Source organism: Suncus etruscus, chromosome 14, assembly GCF_024139225.1.
Source record: "Suncus etruscus isolate mSunEtr1 chromosome 14, mSunEtr1.pri.cur, whole genome shotgun sequence".
Taxonomy (NCBI): Eukaryota; Metazoa; Chordata; class Mammalia; order Eulipotyphla; family Soricidae; genus Suncus; species Suncus etruscus.
Window position 1 is genome coordinate 67,533,395 of NC_064861.1, and position 18,989 is coordinate 67,552,383.

General features: G+C 49.8%; 1 protein-coding gene across 2 annotated transcripts in view; it reads right to left on the minus strand.

Moving 5' to 3' along the window:
• IL34 (interleukin 34) overlaps positions 1 to 18,561 on the minus strand; it is a 56,914-nt gene extending 38,353 nt beyond the window's left edge. For both annotated transcript variants that reach the window (XM_049786451.1, XM_049786450.1), the window contains exon 1: positions 18,473 to 18,561. The gene's annotated coding sequence lies outside the window, so the exon portion shown is untranslated. The remainder of the gene's footprint in view (positions 1 to 18,472) is intronic.
• Positions 18,562 to 18,989: the final 428 nt, after the last annotated feature.

The following is an 18,989-nucleotide window of genomic DNA, read 5'->3' on the forward strand; positions in this document are numbered from 1 at the left end:
GGTTGGTTCGAATTCCAGTGTCCCATAGGGTCCCCCGTGCCTACCAGGAGCTATTTCTGAGCAGACAGCCAGGAGTAACCCCTGAGCATTGCTGGGTGTGGTCCGAAAATCAAAAAAAAAAAACCAAAAAACAAATATATGAAATATATACACACACACACATATATATATAAAGAGTAATTCACTTTAGGCTCAGAGCAATAGTACAGCAGGCAGGACACTTACCTTGCAAGTGGACAACACAGGTTCAATTTCTAAAACTCCATATGGTCCTGTTAGTGCCAACATGAGTGATCCCTGAATGTCAAACCAGGAATAAGCCCTGAATACTACTGAATGTGGCCTCAAAACAAGACAAACCAAAAACTTTAAAACTAGAATAAATCACTTTGAAGCGTAAAAGATTGGTGGGTCAGGATGTCCCAGCAACAGTTCAGCCTTTAAAGAGGCTTATTATTGGGCTGGAGTGATGCTTTCTATGTGGGAGTGCTGGGCCCCAATCCTCAGCACCACCTGGTCCTCTCCTAAGTACCATAGGGAATGACCCTCCATCACAGTTAGCAGCATTGTTGGGTGTCCCCCTCAACCAAAATAAAATAGAAGATGCTTATTAAGAGCTGGAGTGATAGCACAGTGGTAGGGTGTTTGTCTTGCACACAGCCGATCTGTGACAGATCCTGGTTAAATTCCCGGCATCCCATATGGTCCCCTGAGCTTGCCAGGAGTGATTTTTGTTTTTGTTTTGTTTTGTTTTTGGGCCACACCCGGCGGTGCTCAGGGGTTACTCCTGGCTGTCTGCTCAGAAATAGCTCCTGGCAGGCACGGGGGACCATATGGGACACCAGGATTTGAACCAACTACCTTTGGTCCTAGATCGGCTGCTTGCAAGGCAAACATCGCTGTGCTATCTCTCCGGGCCCTCCAGGAGTGATTTTTGAGCACAGAGTCAGGATTAACCCCTGAGAGCCACCAGGTGTGCCTTCGAATAGAAGATGCTTATTAGGACAGTGATATGGTTCAGTAACAGAGCATGTGGTCCTGTGTAAGTTCCTAGATCCAAGTCCCCAGGATCACACAAAGAAGCATCCAGTGCTTGTGAATCTGATAGTTTTGATAGATCTGTTCTCTGATGGTTTCCATCAGGGTGATAGAATGAACCAGGAAAAAAAAAAGAGTCTGCAATCCTAAGACTGTTGTAGTTAATGAAAGCAGCCAAGAAGCAGGAAATTCCTCAGCATTCCTGGGGAACAGCTGTTATCACATTAAACCCAATAAACTAAAAAAAAAAGTTACCTGGGAGTAGAGTGATGGAATGCCATGGAGAAGTTATGAAACACGAGTGCAATTCAATTCACCAAACTCCTCCTTTCTCACTTTTTGTTTTGTTTTGGGGCCACAACCAACAGCGTTCAGGGGTTACTCCTGGCTCTGAACTCAAAAATCACTCCTGGCAGGCTCAGGGGACCATATGAAATGCTGGGAATCGAATCCGAGTCTGTCCCAGCTTGCCACATGCAAGGCAAACGCCCTACCACTGTGCTATCTCTCCAGCGTTTCTTTTTTACTTTTTTTTTTGTTTTTTTTTTTGTTTTGTTTTGTTTTTGGGCCACACCCAGCAATGCTCAGGGGTTACTCCTGGCTGTCTGCCCAGAAATAGCTCCTGGCAGGCACGGGGGACCATATGGAACACCGGAATTTGAACCAACCACTTTTGATCCTGGATCGGCTGCTTGCTATCTCTCCGGGCCCTCTTTTTTACTTTTAAACAGAATAAATGTCTGACCAAATCAAAATAATTAGGGGCTGGAGAGAGAGATAGTACAGCAGGGAGGATGCTTATCTTGAAGGGGCTGATTGGAGTTAATCTTCAGCATCCCATATGGTCCCCAGAGCACCACAGGAGTGATTCCTGAGTGCAGAGCTAGGAATAAACCCTGAGCATCACCAGGTCTGGCCCCCGGGGTGGGGTGGGGAATCAAAACATTAAGCAATAAAAGGAGCTACTGTTAATGAGCTACTTAGCCATAATCAAAAGAAATGAAGATCTACTGGCTGCCATTCCAACAGCCTCCATCATTTGTAATCAGGTAAAGTTAAATGTCGATAAAGGGTTTTATTGCCTGATAAACCCATGACATTAACCAAAAACATCTTGTGTCAATATTGCATGATATCACAAGACCTACAGGCCGTACCTTACAGTTTCCAAGAACAGAGATAAGGCGAGGCAGTTGGCACAGCTGAGAGATCTGATCAGAGAAGGGCTCCTCAATGCCTGGAGCACCTCCCAATAGCTTTCAAATGCAGAACTGGCTTTGTGTCTAAGAGAGGGAACTGCCACACATTTTAGCTGGCACCTCCCAGTCTCCAAATTATCCCAATAGCAGCAACCCTTTAAGGCTCCATAAGATTCCACCCATTTCACTAAGAGGGAGGCTGAGGAAAGGGAAATGAGTTTCCCAGGGCCGCTTAGGCATTAAGAACAGTGATGGGGAGGCCCTTCTAGTCCCTTCCTGGATCACACACCTGCCTGCACCAAACAAGCCCACCCCGTCCTCTCTCCTTCAGAAAAGCTACTGCCCAGGAAGCTCAGGACCATGGCTGTTGGTTTCACTATGAACTGCCACTTAATTCCCCTTCCCCAACAGTAATACCACCTTTGATGTCCAGGCCAGACACCCCATCAGGTTATGGGGAGGAACAGGTGCCCTGCAGAAATAGGTGGAAAATCTGGTCTTGAGAAAGCTGAGCTATGGCCTCCTGGTGACCTCCAAAACTTACTACCAGGACCGGAGCGATAGCACAACAGGTAGGGCATTTGCCTTGCACGCAGCCAACCAAGGTTCAATCCCTGGCATCCATATGGTCCCTCGAGCATGGCCAGGAATTGACCCCTAAGTACAGAGCAATTACCTAAGCACTACCAGGTGTGGCTCAAAAACCAAACCAAAACAAAACAAACTTTACTACAGACTTGGGGCCAGGGAGGTAGCATAGTTTGAGGACACGCAAAGTCCCAAAACCACATGACCATATAGAGTCAATGAGATCTAACCCTGGAAGTCTCAGAACCTCTGAGTGTGGTGGTCCTTAGGGACTGAGGCCAGGGTGAGACTCCACAAGCCAACAGGTACAATAAACCTTTCAAGCTTGCTCAAGAGCTGGAGCACTAGTACAGCCAGTAAGATTCAATCAGGGTTCAATCTCCAACATCCCATATGGTCCCCCAAGTACTCTCAGGATTCCTAAGTACAGAGCCAGGAATAAGCCCTGAGCACCTCCAGAGGTGGCAACCCAAAAACTCATAAAGGAGGGGAGAACACAGCACAGGAGGGGGGTTGTTGGTTTCCAGAAGAATTTTGGGATCCGCACTGGGAATAAATCCACCCTCCCGAAAGCTGCAAGGTGGCCTTCCTTGACCTCCACCCACTGACTCTACACTGACCGCCTGGTGACCCACCAGCTGGGTGCCTCTTCATGGAGTTGGCTGCTCTCTCAGCTAGAACGTTCCGTCCTGAATCTTTCCTGTCAGCTACATCGTCACCTGTGGGGCTCTGGCTGAGTGCCCAGGCGCCTCACACATCTGGTGAATGAATGAACGTGTGAATGAATGCATGAATGATTGTGGAATGAATGCAGTGGGCGTTGAGCATAGAAAGGCCCACCAAGAAAAAAATGTGGGTGTGCTAAACACTTCAACGTAGAAGCTAGAGGAACCCCGGGACAAGTGAGGTATCTCCCGTTGGCCTTTCAGTCTCCCATCTTACTTTTTTCTGTGCCTATAGTCACAGTTCAACTCAGGGGCATTCAGCCTGGGGCGATGGTTTGTCCCCTTCTAGGCAGGTACAAGCTCTCAGGAAGAACCAAGGCAGATGGGTTTTCACTCTAACAGTGTAGATCAACCTGTGAAAAATCAGCCTGGTGGCTTGTGTTTCCAGCACCCAGAACTGGAAACTGCCTAATTGACCGCTTCTGCAGATGAGAGAACAAAAATCCATCCCCAGAACCACTAAGTAGAGGTCCAGTGTTGCCTCTGGGAGCCCCAGGTTCCTGAGCACTAAGACTAACCCCAAAACACAGTAAATCTGTGGCAGATCCTACCTGGACATGAGTGCAATGAGAGAAAAAAGGAACCACAACTATAAGGAAATACAAGGCGAAGTGCAGTGTCACAATGCTGAGGGAACAAAGCCAAGACCTCCAGAGAAGGTGCCCCAATGACAAGTCTACTTGTCAACTACTCAAAGAGTCACCCTCAGGGGCTGGAGCAATAACACAGTGGGGAAGGCCTTTGCCTTGCATTCAGCCTACCTAGGTTGGATGCCCAACTTTCCATATGGTCCCCCGAACCTATACCAGGAGCGATTTTTTTTTCAGGAGTGATTCTTGAGCTCAAAGCTAGGAGGAATCTCTAAGCACCAGGTTACCCCCCACACATACACACAAAAAAAAGGTCATCTTCAGGGGAAGCAGGATGTGGTGGCACTTCTGCAGGGTGCCAGAAGTGGGGGGGGCCGGGCGGTGGCGTTAAAGGTAAGGTGCCTGCCTTGCCTGCGCTAGCCTTGGACGGACCGCGGTTCGATCCCCCGGTGTCCCATATGGTCCCCCAAGCCAGGAGCAACTTCTGAGCACATAGCCAGGAGTAACCCCTGAGCGTTACCGGGTGTGGCCCAAAAACCAAAAAAAAAAAAAAAAAAAAAAAGAAGTGGGTCTGAAATCATGAGATCATGAGGGACAGCAGTACTTGGGAACTGTGTCCACCCCATGGTCAAAAAGCAGAGATGGTGGCGGGGGGTTTCTGGTGGTAAAGTGCGTTCCTGGCTTCTAACATGTGCAGGTCCCCAACATCTATCCATGAGGACCTCTGAGCCCAAACAGTATCGGATTTCCTCACCTAAGAAGTGCTACACCGGGGCCCCAAAGAGATAGCATGGAGGTAAGGTGTTTGCCTTGCATGCAGAAGGATGGTGGTTCGAATCCCGGCATCCCATATGGTCTCCTGAGCCTGCCAGGAGTGATTTCTGAGCATAGAGCCAGGAGTAACCCCTGAGCACTGTCGGGTGTGACACTCCACCCCACCCCCCACCCCCCCACCCCCCGCAAAAAAAAGAAATGCTACACCAAGTTAGGCCAGGAGTGACTCCTGGGGTCTCTGGACACTGCTAAGAGGCAAAACAAACAACAACAACAACAAAAAAAAAAACAATAAAAATGTGTAGCTGTGGAGCCGGAGAGATAGCACAGTGGTGTTTGCCTTGCAAGCAACTGACCCAGGACCTAAGGTGATTGGTTCAAATCCTGGCGTCCCATATGGTCCTCCGTGCCTGCCAGGAGTAACCCCTGAGCACTGCTGGGTGTGCCCCCCCCAAAAAAAAAATGTGTAGCTGTGTAACAGCACCAGCCCACATTTGCCTTGCAAACTGTAGACCCAGATTTAATCACCAATATCCCATGTGGTCCCCCAAACCTGCCAGGAGTGATTTCTGAGTGCAGAGCCAAAAGAAACCCTGAGCTCTGTTGGGCATGACTCCAGAACAAAGCAAATAAACAAAACGTGCAACTACACATAAGAAAAGACCAGGACACTACGGTTCCTACTCTAGATGTCGAAAATCTAGCAGTTGAGGGAGGCTTTGGGAGCAGGCAAGCACTTGCCTATGTGGGGCTCTGGTCCCATCCCCAACCCTTCATGGAAACTTTAAGTACCCAGCTCAGAGCACATCCAGTGAGGCCCCAAAACAAACAAAACCCAAAAGTTTGTAGGTGCATTTTAAGGAAAGAGAAGGATTCCCTGATTTTTTTTCTCACTCCTGTGGGGTGTCTGTCCTCAGAGAGGTTTCCCAGGCCCCCGCCCCCAACTCACAGAACAAAGACTCCATGATGACTCTGTCCTGTCTTCCCAACCTGCTGTTTCCTCCTCAGCCTCCCACTCTTCCTCCCTCTTTCTTTGCCCCCTGCAGTCCCACCCCCCCCCCCCAGTTTCTGCCCCCAGTATCCTCACTGCACTCATCACTCCAGCTGTCCCCCATGCCTGGCTCTGTATGGAGCCACCTGATGACCTTGGTTCTGGCTTTTGGGCTGCAACAGGGAGCTTCAGTGTCTTAGTTTTTGAGGTGCCAGGTATAACATCCAGGCTCTGACACATGCTAAGAACCCACTTGATCCCCTGAACACCCCCTCCCAGAGGCCAGTTGAGGCCCAGCCCAGCTGACCAGAGCCAAACCTTGGTCTTTAGCAATTCAGGAATGTCCCTCATGGAGAACAATGGGACTTGGAATTCTCGGGGAACAGAGCGGCTTTGTGGCCCTGTGAGGATAGCATGTGGGGGCCCGGGCAAAGCTCACACAGGGTGCAGGAAATGGTTCTGACCTCTCCTGGCGGCCTTGGGCCTCAGAGCTGAGTAGCTCCATCTTGGAGACCTCACTTTACCTGTCCAGAGAATGGAGCAGGAGACTTTCCCTGGAGCAGGGCAGTGGTGGGGAGGTTGGACAGAAGGGACTCGGCCACACACACTATGTCTCTGTTTTCCTTCTTGCCTCCCATGATTGAGTCTGGGCCGGGAGGTCCCTGGCATGCCCCATCTGGGCCTTGTCATCCCCCCCAACCCAAGGCTCTCCCAGAAGTGACAGGAACCTCTGCCTGCACTATGTGGCCCGCAGAAGCCCTCATGAACAATCATTCCTCACAGCCCTCATATCCCCCAGTTCCTGGCTCACAGCCCAGTCTGCAGAGAATCTTCCATGTGCTCATGACCAGTTTGGGTGGCCTGGGGCCAGGACGCTGTCTGTCTCCCTAACATCCAGTCATGGAAAATGCCGGCAAAAGAGGATCCCCAGACAGGCCCCTGACCCCAAGTCTCTGGAAAGGGAAAGTCAATGGGGAGCCTCTGGCCTTCTGGCAAAGCCCTATCGTCACCTCCCTGTTACACAAGTACCCTAAATCCAGTCTGACTTGGGACAGCCCCCACCATTTCCCTGTGTCTGGGTGAAAAGACAGACACAGGCTGGCCCTGAGGGAAGCCGGGCCCTGGGCCAGGCTTCTGAGAAAGGCTGAGGGGCCTCAAGGGCCAGCACAGCATGGGCCACAGACTGGAGTGCCAACACCCAGCAGCAGGGTTGCAAGGGGCCCTGAAGCCTCCTAGGCCATGAGGAGACACAGCTCTACACTCCTCCCAGTCTAAAGGGGGAAAAGTTCCAGAACTTCTGGATATTCCTTATAAGGGGCTGCTGGCTGGCAGAGGGGGTGAAGGGTGGGTGGCCCTGGGGTTCCCCTTCCTGCTGCATCTAGAACTGGGGCTCGCTTAGGCAGGTGGACACTTGGCCCCCAGTAGCCCCCCAGCCTGGAAATAAGACTAATGAGGCACCCACTGAAAGCTACCCCATGCTTCTGAGGGTGTGCAAGTCCCCAGGCTCTCAAAGAGACTCAAAGAGTCTCAAGAGACTAGTGAAGGGGTATGGTCCCCATTAGTAGGCCTGCAGCTGCCAGGCAGTGTCCAGCCCCACTCAGCAGCCACAAGGGAAGATGATACAGGAAGGGGAATTTTTTTGTCCTTTTTTTGGTTCTTTGTTTGTGTTTTGGACCACACCCAACAGTGCTCAGAAATTACTCCTGGCAGATTTGAAGAACCATATGATATGCCAGGATCTAACCAAGGTTGACCGGATGCAAGACAAGTACCTCTCTGTTGTGCAGGACAAGACAAGTTGTACGTGCAAGACAAGTACTTCCAGTCTAGAAGGGGAATTTTTAAAAGTTTGACCCCATCATGAATTCTCACCAGCTGCTGAGGACTCATCCTGTGTCCAGCAGACACCCCTGACCACCACCTGGGCCACTCAAGCTGCAACCGGCTACAAAACCACTCCTGTGATCGTCCCTGGAGTGGCACTTCTGCATGACTGAATCATTTGGAAGGAAGCTCAGCATCTCCCCACCTCCCCTTCCACTTTCCTCAGCCCCTTATTCCTGCACAGTCCTCCTGGCTCCCACCAACCCCAGGAGACTTGAATAGATCCAGGTCACTACACCAGTACCTCTTCTTCCCCCCCAACATTTGTAGTCAGCCCTCTAACATTTTTTTAACCTTTTCCATCTTTTTCTTTATTAATTAATTTATTTAAACACTGTGGTTACATAGTTGTTGATGATTGAGTTTCAGTCTACAATGCCCAACACTCTTCACAAGTGCACATTTCCCACCACCAATGTTCCAGTTTTCCTCCTGTCTTCCCCCTGCCTGCCTCTGGGGTAGACATTTTATTCTTTTTGTTTTGTTTTGTTTTGTTTTGGTTTGGTTTGGTTTTGGGTCACACCCGGCAGTGCTCAGGAGCTATTCCTGGCTCTACGCTCAAAAATCATTCTCGGCAGGCTCCGGGGATCATATGGGATGCCAGGATTTGAACCACTGACCTTCTGCTTGCAAGGCAAACACCCTACCTCCATGCTATCTCTCCAGCCCCGACATTTTACTCTTTTACTCTATCTCTCTCCCCTCCATTTTTTCCTTTTACATACTGTGGTTTGCACTATTGTTTCTGAAGGGGTACCATACATATCACTTTTTCTTTGAGCCCCCAGTTCTTGTCTAGAGTGATCATTTCCAACTCTTATTGTCACAGTAGTCCCTTTTCTGTCCTCACTGCATTCACTGCTCTTCATGACAGACTTCCTACTATGGACTGGACTGGTCCTCCTGGCTTCATCTCTATTGTCTCTACTGGTTTTTGTTTGGTTTTAGTGCTACAACCAGTGATGCTCAGTGGCTGCTCTCAGCTCAATGATGGATAGTCGCTCCTGAGGATACAGGGGAACCACAGGATTCCAAGATCAAAGCACAAAGGAATCCAAATCTCAACCCTTAGCATAACCTCAGCCCCACACAACTGGTTGGCTCTGTCAAAGTGCAACTCTGCTGTCAGGGAACCCTTGAAAGGACTGAGGTGAAGCGTCAACCCCAGCACCCACCTGAGCTGGTTTGTTGGGAAGGTCTCTCTGGTGTTACCTCAACCCTGGGTATAAGGTACAGAGGCTGAGAGACAGCTTAGTGACTAAGCAGCAGCCTTGCAGGAGTGAGATGAGCATGAAATGAAACCTGGGCAGAACCCCAAAAGTATGAGTGTGGTCCCATGGCAGTGTCGCTCAGTTTTTCTGGCACTACAATCAAGTGTGCAAACATCCCTTCCCATCTACCCAGAAACTCTCATTTCAACAGTGATGAATTGGATGGTGAATATGAGGGAGGAAAGAGGTTGGAGAGATAGCACAGAGGGAGGGTACTTGATTTACATGTGGCCGGCCAACTGGGGTTTGATCCCTGGCATCCCATATGGTCCCTTGAGCATCACTAGGAATAATTTCTGAGTGCAGAGCCCTGAACATTGCTGGGTGTGGTCCCAAAACAAAACAAGCATACACAATTTTTAAAAAGAAAGAAAGAAAATGAGAAGCCAGAGCAATAGCACAGCGGGGAGGGCACTTGTCTTGTATGTGGCCAACCAGGGTTCAATTCCTGGTATCCCATGTGGTCCCTCAAGCCTGCTAAGAGAAATTTCTGAATGTAGATCCAGGAGTAACCTCTGTGCACCACCGGGTATAGCAAAAAAAAGAAAGAAAGAAGAAAGGAAAAAAAGGAAGGAAGGAAGGAAGGAAGGAAGGAAGGAAGGAAGGAAGGAAGGAAGGAAGGAAGGAAGGAAGGAAGGAAGGAAGGAAGCAAAGAAGGAAGGAAGGAAGCAAAGAAGGAAGGAAGGAAAGAAGGAGAAAGAGAGAGAAAAAGAAAGAAAGAAAGAAAGAAAGAAAGAAAGAAAGAAAGAAAGAAAGAAAGAAAGAAAGAAAGAAAGAAAGAAAGAAAGAAAGAAAGAAAGAAAGAAAGAAAGAAAGAAAGAAAGAAAGAAAGAAAGAAAGAAAGAAAGAAAGAAAGAAAGAAAGAAAGAAAGAAAGAAAGAGAAATAAATGAGATCCCTAGAACAGTCATTGGCTGTGGGTGGAAATGGAAAAATGGCCCATGACTCGGAAGACCATTTGGCAGCTTCTAACAAAGCTTAGTTTAAGTCTTCCCAGAAGCTCCTCCTCCTTGACACTTGACACACAAAACCTGCACACACGTGTCGACAGCAGCTTTATTCATGATTCACCAGCTGAAGGCAACTAAATTCTCCCTCCTCGTGAATGAGCAAACCAGAGAAAATTCGTACAAAGGAACATTATTCGAAGATGAAAAGAAATGGCCTTTGATGCCACAAAAGGAGCCTTTAAAAATGCATATTTCTAAGAGAAAGATGCCAGTCTGGAGGGACCACACATATAGGAGTCTTGCCCCATGACATTTCGGAAGAGGCCAAAGGATAAACAGTCACAGACCAGGGGGACCTCAGGATTCTATCTTCTGTCACTCAGAGATAGACAGTAGGAATCTGGCACCTGGGGGGTGTCTGCAAATTACATGAGATCTCAGGGCTCTTTCTTGATCCTGATCTATAGGCATGCCAGTACCCCAAGACCTTCCTAAGGGATCCTAAGTTAGGGGTGGGAGGTGGCTGTGCTGTAAATCTCTCAAGAATAACTCATTTCCTTTCTTCCTTCCTTCCTTCCTTCCTTCCTTCCTTCCTTCCTTCCTTCCTTCCTTCCTTCCTTCCTTCCTTCCTTCCCTCCCTCCCTCCCTCCCTCCCACCTTCCTTCCTTCCTTCCCTCCCTCCCTCCCTCCCTCCCTCCTTCCCTCCCTCCCTCCCTCCCTCCCTCCCTCCCTCCTTCCTTCCTTCCTTCCTTCCTTCCTTCTTCCTTCCTTCCTTCCTTCCTTCCTTCCTTCCTTCCTTCCTTCTTCCTTCCTTCCTTCCTTCCTTCCTTCCTTCCTTCCTTCCTTCCTTCCTTCCTTCTTCCTTCCTTCCTTCCTTCCTTCCTTCCTTCCTTCCTTCCTTCCTTCCTTCCTTCCTTCCTTCCTTCCTTCCTTTTTGTTTTTTGGGTCACATCCAGCAGCACTCAGGTGTCACTCCTGGTTCTACACTCAGAAATCGCTCCTGGCAGGCTGGGGGGACCATATGGGATGCCGGGATTCGACCACCATCTTTTTGCATGCAAGGCAAACGCCTTACCTCCATGCTACCTCTCCGGCCCGAATATCTCATTTTCTAAAATTCTAAAACTTGGGGCCAGAGTGATAGTACGGTGATTAAGGAACTTGCTTTGAATATGGCCAACCTGAGTTCAATCCCCAGCATTTTTTTGTTTTGTTTTGTTTTTGGGCCACACCCGATGGTGCTCAGGGGTTACTCCTGGCTGTCTGCTCAGAAATAGCTCCTGGCAGGCACGGGGGACCATATGGGACGCCGGGATTCGAACCAATGACCTTCTGCATGAAAGGCAAACGCCTTACCTCCATGCCAACTCTCCGGCCCCAATCCCCAGCATTTTATATGGTTCCCTCTGCCCACCAGCAGTGATATCATATCATCGCTGGGTGTGGTTCCAAAACAAAATAAGAATAGGGAATTTTTTAAAAGGAAAGAAAAGAATTGAAGGGCCGATCAATAGCATGGTGGGTAGGGCATTTGCCTTGCATATGGCTGACTTCAGGTTTGATCTATGGCATCCCATACAGTCCCCCGAGACTGCCAGGAGTGATTTCTGAGTGCAGAGCCAGGAGTAAACCTTGAGCACCGCTGGGTGTGGCCCAATAACAACAACAAAAACAAGACCTAAAACTTTTCTCAAAAAAGAGAGTCTTCTTAATGGGCCAGAGCAATAGCACAGTGGTAAAGCATTTGCCTTCCAGGTGGCCAACACAGGACGAATCCTGGTTCGAATCCCAGCATCCCATATAATTCCCTGAGTCTTCCAGGAGCGACTTCTGAGCACAAAGCCAGGAGTAACCCCTGAGTGCTGCCAGATGTGAACAACAACAATAACAACAAAAAGTAGGGCCTTCTTGGAGATAGGCCAGGATTCAGTTGTTTGCCTGGCACCAGCCAACTCAGTTTTGACCTCTAACACTGCAGGATCTACCAGACTGCCAGAAGTGTGTTATGAAGGAAGAGTCCTGAGTAAGATCAGAGATACTTGCCGTGTGGCAACTGCCCCACAGGAAAAAATAAAAAGACTTGTAAGTTTCTTGTTTAGTGGGGCCAGAGAGATAGCACAGGAATAGGGCATTTGCCTTGCACACAGCCAACCCAGGTCGGACGATAGTTTGAATCTCAACATCCCATATAGTCCCTGAGCATGCCAGGCGTGATTTCTGAGCGCAGAGACAGGAGTAACCTCTGAGCACCACTGGGTGTGACCCAAAAACAAAACAAAACAAAAATTTCTTGTTTGGTTCTTGTTTTGGGAGGCACAGCTCATGTGTAAGCTCAAGGCAAGTGCCTTACCCTGGGTACTATCATAGCTAAATAAAGACTCGCTAAAGCCAGGGCAGGAATGGAATTCAGGGCAGAGTGTATGGAAGACAAGGAGCTAGTCTGTGGTCTGGAAGCATATCCATGAAAGGTGGATAGAGCCTGAGTCCTGAGAAAATGATAACAGCTGAAACTGGGGCAGAACACAGGGTCCCTGTGTTCTGGCAACATTAGCCCACCTGAGTGGGCACCTGAGTCCTGGGAGATCTGATGGTGCCACACAGCCAACTCCTGCATTCCAACATCCAGCTTGGCTGAATATTGCCTGAATAATGCCTAGGACTTCTGAGAGGTTTTTTTTTGGTGTGTGTGTGTGTGTGTGTTGTTTGTTTGTTTTGAATAAAGTCCTCTAAAATTCAATTGAAAAATGGCAGCTGGGGCCAGAAAAATAGTGCAGGGGGTTGGTATTTGCCTTGCATGCAAGTAATCCCAGTTCCATCTTTGGCACTGCACAGACCCCTGAGTACCACCAGGAATGATCTCCTAACAGAGAGCCAAGAGTAGGTCCTGCAGACACTCAGTCGGGTGTGTGGAGAGCTGAAAGCAGCCATCTCACCTGCTTTCTCACAGAAGTCAGAAACAGGCTGTGGTGTAGAGCAATATCACTGGAGGGAGTGTGCTTGCCTTGCATACGGCCCACCCAGGTTTAATCTTCAGCTCCCATATGTCCTTGGCCCCCCCCACCAAATATTGAAGGGCTGGAGCAATAGTTCAGTGGAGGGAGAAAGAGAGGGTGGGAGGGAGGGAGAGAGGAAGGCAGGGAGGGAGGAAGGGAGGGAGGGAGGGAGGAAGGGAAGGAGGGAGAAAGAAAGGAAGGGAGGGAGGGAGGAAGGGAAGGAGGGAGGAAGAAAGGAAGGGAGGGAGGGAGGGAGGGAGGGAGGAAGGAAGGAAGGGAGGGAGGAAGGAAAGGAGGGAGGGAGGGAGGGAGGGTGGGAAGGAAGGGCCAGAGCAATAGGGCAGTCATATGGAGCTTGCCTTGCACACAGCTGACCCAGGACAGACTTTGGTTTTATCCCTGGGCATCCCATATGGTCCCCAAGCCAGGAGTGATTTCTGTGTACTTAGCCAGGAATAACCCCTGAGCATCACTGGGTGTGGCCCAAAAACAAGAAAAAAGAAAAAAAAGGAAAAAAAAAGGGAAAGAAAAAAGAAAGACAAGGAAAAGAAAGGGGAAAGAAAGAGAAGGAAGAAAGAGAAGGAAGAAAGAAAGAAAGAAAGAAAGAAAGAAAGAAAGAAAGAAAGAAAGAAAGAAAGAAAGAAAGAAAGAAAGAAAGAAAGAAAGAAAGAAAGAAAGAAAGAAAGAAAGAAAGAAAGAAAGAAAGAAAGAAAGAAAGAAAGAAAGAAAGAAAGAAAGAAAGAAAGAAAGAAAGAGGGGCCGGGCGGTGGCGCTAAAGGTAAGGTGCCTGCCTTGCCTGCGCTAGCCTCGGACGGACCGCGGTTCGATTCCCCCGGTGTCCCATATGGTCCCCCAAGCCAGGAGCGACTTCTGAGCGCATAGCCAGGAGTAACCCCTGAGCATTACCGGGTGTGGCCCAAAAACCAAAAAAAAAAAAAAAAAAAAAAAAAAAAAAAGAAAGAAAGAAAGAGAGAAAGAGAGAAAGAGATAGAAAGAGAGAGAGAAAGAAAGGAAGGAAGGAAGGAAGGAAGGAAGGAAGGAAGGAAGGAAGGAAGGAAGGAAGGAAGGAAGGAAGGAAGGAAGGAAGGAAGGAAGGAAGGAAGGAAGGAAGGAAGGAAGGAAGGAAGGAAGGAAGGAAGGAAAGAAGGAAGGAAGGAAGGAAAGAAGAAAGGCTATGCAGACTAGGACACTGCTCTGCCGGCCCTCTGCCACATCACTGAGTGCCAGCCCCGAAAGGAACATGGCATCCCTTGGTGCCAAAAGCATGCCACCTAGGACCAGAGCAATAGCACAATAGGGCACTTGCCTTGCACTCTGCAGACGGGGGTTTGATCCTTGGCATCCCATATAGCCACCAGAGCATCACCAGGAGGGTGGCTGGGTGCAGCTCCAAAACAAAAAACAAAAACAAATGCTTGGGAATGATGTTGATGTTTCAGGGTACCCAGCTCCTGGGAAAGGGGGTGAGGCTGGAGAGATGGGAATGGAGTCCTGGGGCAGGGGAAGAGGCAGCAGTGGGAGCTGGATGTGGTGAATCCTGGCCAGAGAGGCTAGTCCCCTTCACTCCATAATTCCCTGCAAGCTCACCTCACTGTCCCTACCCTAGTACATCCCCTTGGCCAGGCCTTGCTTATCCCACCAAGCCCCAGCTTCCCAGCTCCCTGACCTAAAAGGGACTTCTGGAGCACTGTCCAGAGCAGGCCCCGGATGCAGATTCCAGCAAGCCCTTAGGTTCCCAGGGCTCCTCCCCTGTCTCCAGTATGTGCGGATGGTCTGAGCCCAGAGCCCCTTGGGAAAGTTATAGGCCTGCCTCAGTCCTCTGGGAGCCTCGGTTCTCAGGCCTTCAGGGGTCTCAAGGTCAAGGCTGTTTCAGACCGGATGCTTCTGCCTCTTAAGATGGGAGCCAGTGGGCCTTGGGACCTCCCTTGTTATTTTCAGGGCCCCAGAAGGAACGAGCTTAGGAAATCCTCTTCATGTCAGGAGCCGAATGCAGTTCAAGAGCTGGACAAGCTCCTGGGCATAGGCCCAGCCAGGTCAGCTCCCCCAGCCCACCTGAGAACCCCACTCTCTGACTTTACGTAAGTGAGTCCTATCCGCTAAGGGCTGGAGAGACAGCCCAGAGGTTATATAATTTAGCTTGCATTCATTTAAGACCAGGGTTCAAGTCCCCTGAGCAATGCCAGGTGTGGACTCTGAGCACGGCAGGGTGTGACTCCAAACAAGATGGGTTAAGGCCATCCAAGATGCTGCAGGCCCCTGACTTGGATTCCCCTAAAACAAGTCCCCCAAAGCTGCCTGATTCCTACCTCCTTCTCAATGGAGGTCCACATTCTCCCCCCTTGAGTTCTTCAGAGCCGGTCTCTGTTCTTGTGAGCATTGTAAAACACAAGAGCATTTCCAGGTCCTATACACACACAGATGCCTGATTCGGCCGCTAGTGCTAGGTCAGACATCCATGGGAGACTGTAGCCTCCTTTTGTTGTCATTTACTTGTGGCCACACCAGGTGATACTTTGGGACTGAACCCAGGTTTTTCGCATGTGGCCTTTCACAGCTAAGTGATGGGGCCTAAGTGCTCCCAGGCCACCTCATGTTCCTTTAGAACACAAATGTTACCAAGTCCACGACAAAGGCAGAACCAGAGGCTCAGCAGAGACCACTGACCACCTACAGCTATCTTGGGGTGATAGTAGTTGAAGGAGAGATGGAAGGGGTCCACAGACATTTATGGGACTTCAAACCTGCACTGTGAAGAAAGTGGCAAAGAGGCCAGAGTGAGAGTACAGCTGGGAGGGCGTTTGCCTTGGATGTAGTCAATCCGAATTCGATCCCCGGCATCCCATATAGTACCCCAAGCCTGCCACGAGTAATTCCTGAGTGTATAGCCAGGAGTAACCCCTAAGCATCGTCAGGTGTAGCCTCCCCCCAAAAAAGGAAGTGGTGGAAAAGGAGGTAGGAGGGGTCAAGCTGTTACCATCCCTCAAAGCCAAAGGCTAATTTTACCTGGAAGGTGAGACCTCCCACAGCTGAGAGGGGTCTGGAGTTGGTATGAAGGGGCTGCCTGGGGCAAGGAGAGAGAGGTGGATGCAGCAAAAAGAGATGAGACAGAGGATGGAGGCGGGAGCAGCAGGAAAGAGGCTGATTAGCTTAAAGGCCTGTGAGGAATATGCACAAGGTGCTTAGGGCCTTGTAATAAAGCTAGATGTCTCCTGAAACGTCACCTGACTGCTGTGGATCATTTCTTCGCTGTCACCTTGTACCTACAGACCCCCTGGCCAAAGGAGTTGCAGGCGCTGGGCCTAGCCGAGAAAGGCCTCACCATCCATCTATCCACTTCTAGGACTAGATAATTAATAAGTAATACAACATTAAGCTCTAATGGCACTGGAACTCAAGGGTCTTCGGATTCACACAGAGCTTCTTCTTTTTTTTTGTTTGTTTTTGTTTTTGTTTTTGGTCACACCTGGCAGTGCTCAGGGGTTACTCCTGGCTCTACGCTCAGAAATAGCCCCTGGCAGGCACCGGGGCCATATGGGATGCCGGGATTCGAACCACCGTCCTTCTGCATGGAAAGCAAACGCACTACCGCCATGCTATCTCACCGGCCCCTACACACAGAGCTTCTAAGCTTTAGTGTAGACCTGTGTCTGAGCCTGTGATCACGGACAGCAGGGACACACACTGCTTTTCCTCCTGTCACAGTACAGAAACTTTGGATAGTGGTGGGAAAAGCCAATGGCTGATTTATGACCGTTATGTGCCAAGTGTTTGCCACACACAAATCCCTTGTCAATTCTGGGGTGGGGGTCACATCCGGTGGTGCTCAGGGATTACTCCATTCCTGGCTCTGCACTCAGAAATGGCTCCTTGCAGGCTCGGGAGACCATATGGGATGCTGGAGATCAAACCTGGACAGCCACATCCAAGTCAAACACCCTCCCAGCTTTACTATATTACTCTGACCCCAGATCCCTTGTGTCTAAAGAGCTTTGTGGTCCCCTGGCACTCGTAAAGGTGAGAGTTTAAACTCAGGCAGCTGCAGCAATAAACCTAGTTAGCTGGCCCTTAAAGTTGGAGCACGGGTGTTGTTCTTTTTCAAACCACTGCCAGCTGAGTATTTGGGGGTCATCCCTGGTGGTGCTAGGGGGGGCAAGCAAGTACCAGGTATTAAACCTGGGGGCCTCCCACATTCAGAGCACAAGTTCCAGCCCACTGGGCTATCTCTCTGGCCCCCACAGTCAGGGCTCAGCCATCACACTTAGCTCCTGCCTCCATTCATCCTCTCCACCCGCTTCCTGAAAAATCCCCAGAAAAAACTGTTTTATCCTCCTTTCCTCCCCTAAACCCCAATGTCATCAAGTCCTAGAAATTAGCAGATGGATCTCATAGATCCTGTGACTCAACAGAGACCCCCATATGGAACAAAAGTAAAGCTACAAAAATATTCTTGCCCTTTGTCTCAGCTATTCATTCTGGATGTAGAATAAACCCCAGGGAGGGGGGGGGGGAGAAAGGAAATCCAAAAGACCAAAAAGAAGAAAAAATTCTTTCCACAGAGCTACAGAGCTGTCCATAGACATAGATATTTTTTTAATTGCAAAACACATGGAAGCGATCCAGTCACCTGGGATGGGTTTGTGAACTGGCGGCTGCCACGAGAGCCTGAAGAGTGACATCGCTCTTGTGTGTTTAAAATCAACGCAAAGCCTAAGCACAGAGGAACAGTCTGCAAGAGAAAGGTGCGCCTAGGCCTTTAAAAGAACTTGGTTCAACCCTCCATTCAAGAATAAGAAATGAGACTCGCTGAAGGGATAACTCACACATGTGATAATAAAACATGCACATAGTACTTGAAGGTCTAAACACGTAGAGTAGCATGCAGTGAAGCAGCGTCCTGGAATCCTGAGGTGGGGGATAGAGAGAAAGAGAGCAAGAGAGAGAAATTGAGAGGAAGAGAGAGAGAGAGAGAGAGAGAGAGAGAGAGAGAGAGAGAGAGAGAGAGAGAGAGAGAGAGAGAGTGAGTGTGTTCTGGGTGACTGGAAGGAACTCCTGGAATCAAGAGAGAGAGAGTGAGTGAGAGCAAGAAAGAGAAAGGGAGAGAAATTGAGGGGGAAAGTGAGAGAGAAGTGAGAAGTTTTGGGTGACAGAGAGAGAGAGAGAGAGAAGAGAGAGAGAGAGAGAGAGAGAGAGAGAGAGAGAGAGAGAGAGAGAGAGAGAGAGAGAGGAAGAGAGAGAGGTTTTGGGTGACTTCTTTTTCCCCCTGCAAAACTGCTCATAAGAGTCAAGATTTTGAAACGAAACCCAGGCAGTTTCTCTGCCACCAAGTTCCACGCCGTGGCCGTGGCCAGAAAGGCTGTCTTAGCGTCTCCCTCACATCCCTCCCACTGACATCTGGGAAGACAGGACAGAGCTGAGGTGCAGAAGCCAGACCCCCAAATCCCAGGGGGACAGGCCACCGCCTGCCTCTTACCTGCTCCAAGACACCCTGGAGATCTTGGACTTTGCTGCTGCTGCTCCGAGGGGCCCCAGGGCTAAGCAGGTGTGAGAGGTGCGGGAGGCCGAGGCCAAGGCGGTTCCCGGCCCACGAGCCAGGCTTCCTGATGGGGAGGCGGGGAAACCAGCCCCGGCTGCTCCACTGGGAAACTGGAGCCAGCCAACGAGGGCGGGGCAGCCCCACGTGTCCGCAGCAGCAGCCGTGAAGGGCAGAGGAGGAGCTGGCCACCAGGCCCGAGGATCCTGAGAGCACCCGAACTGGAAGCAGTGGGGGACCCCAGAGGTTGGGCCAGAATGTTTACTGACCCCTCAAAAAATACAAACAAAAACTTCTTCCCAAAAAACTTTGATCCAGTGGGGTTCTGGGAGTCACTGGCGGGCAGGTGGCGAGGGAACGGTCCTCAGCAGAGTCTGAGAAATAGTTGCTGTTGACTCGGGTCAGCTGCATGTTCTGCAGGGGCCGAGCTCATGCAGGCAAACAGCTAGGGCTGCCT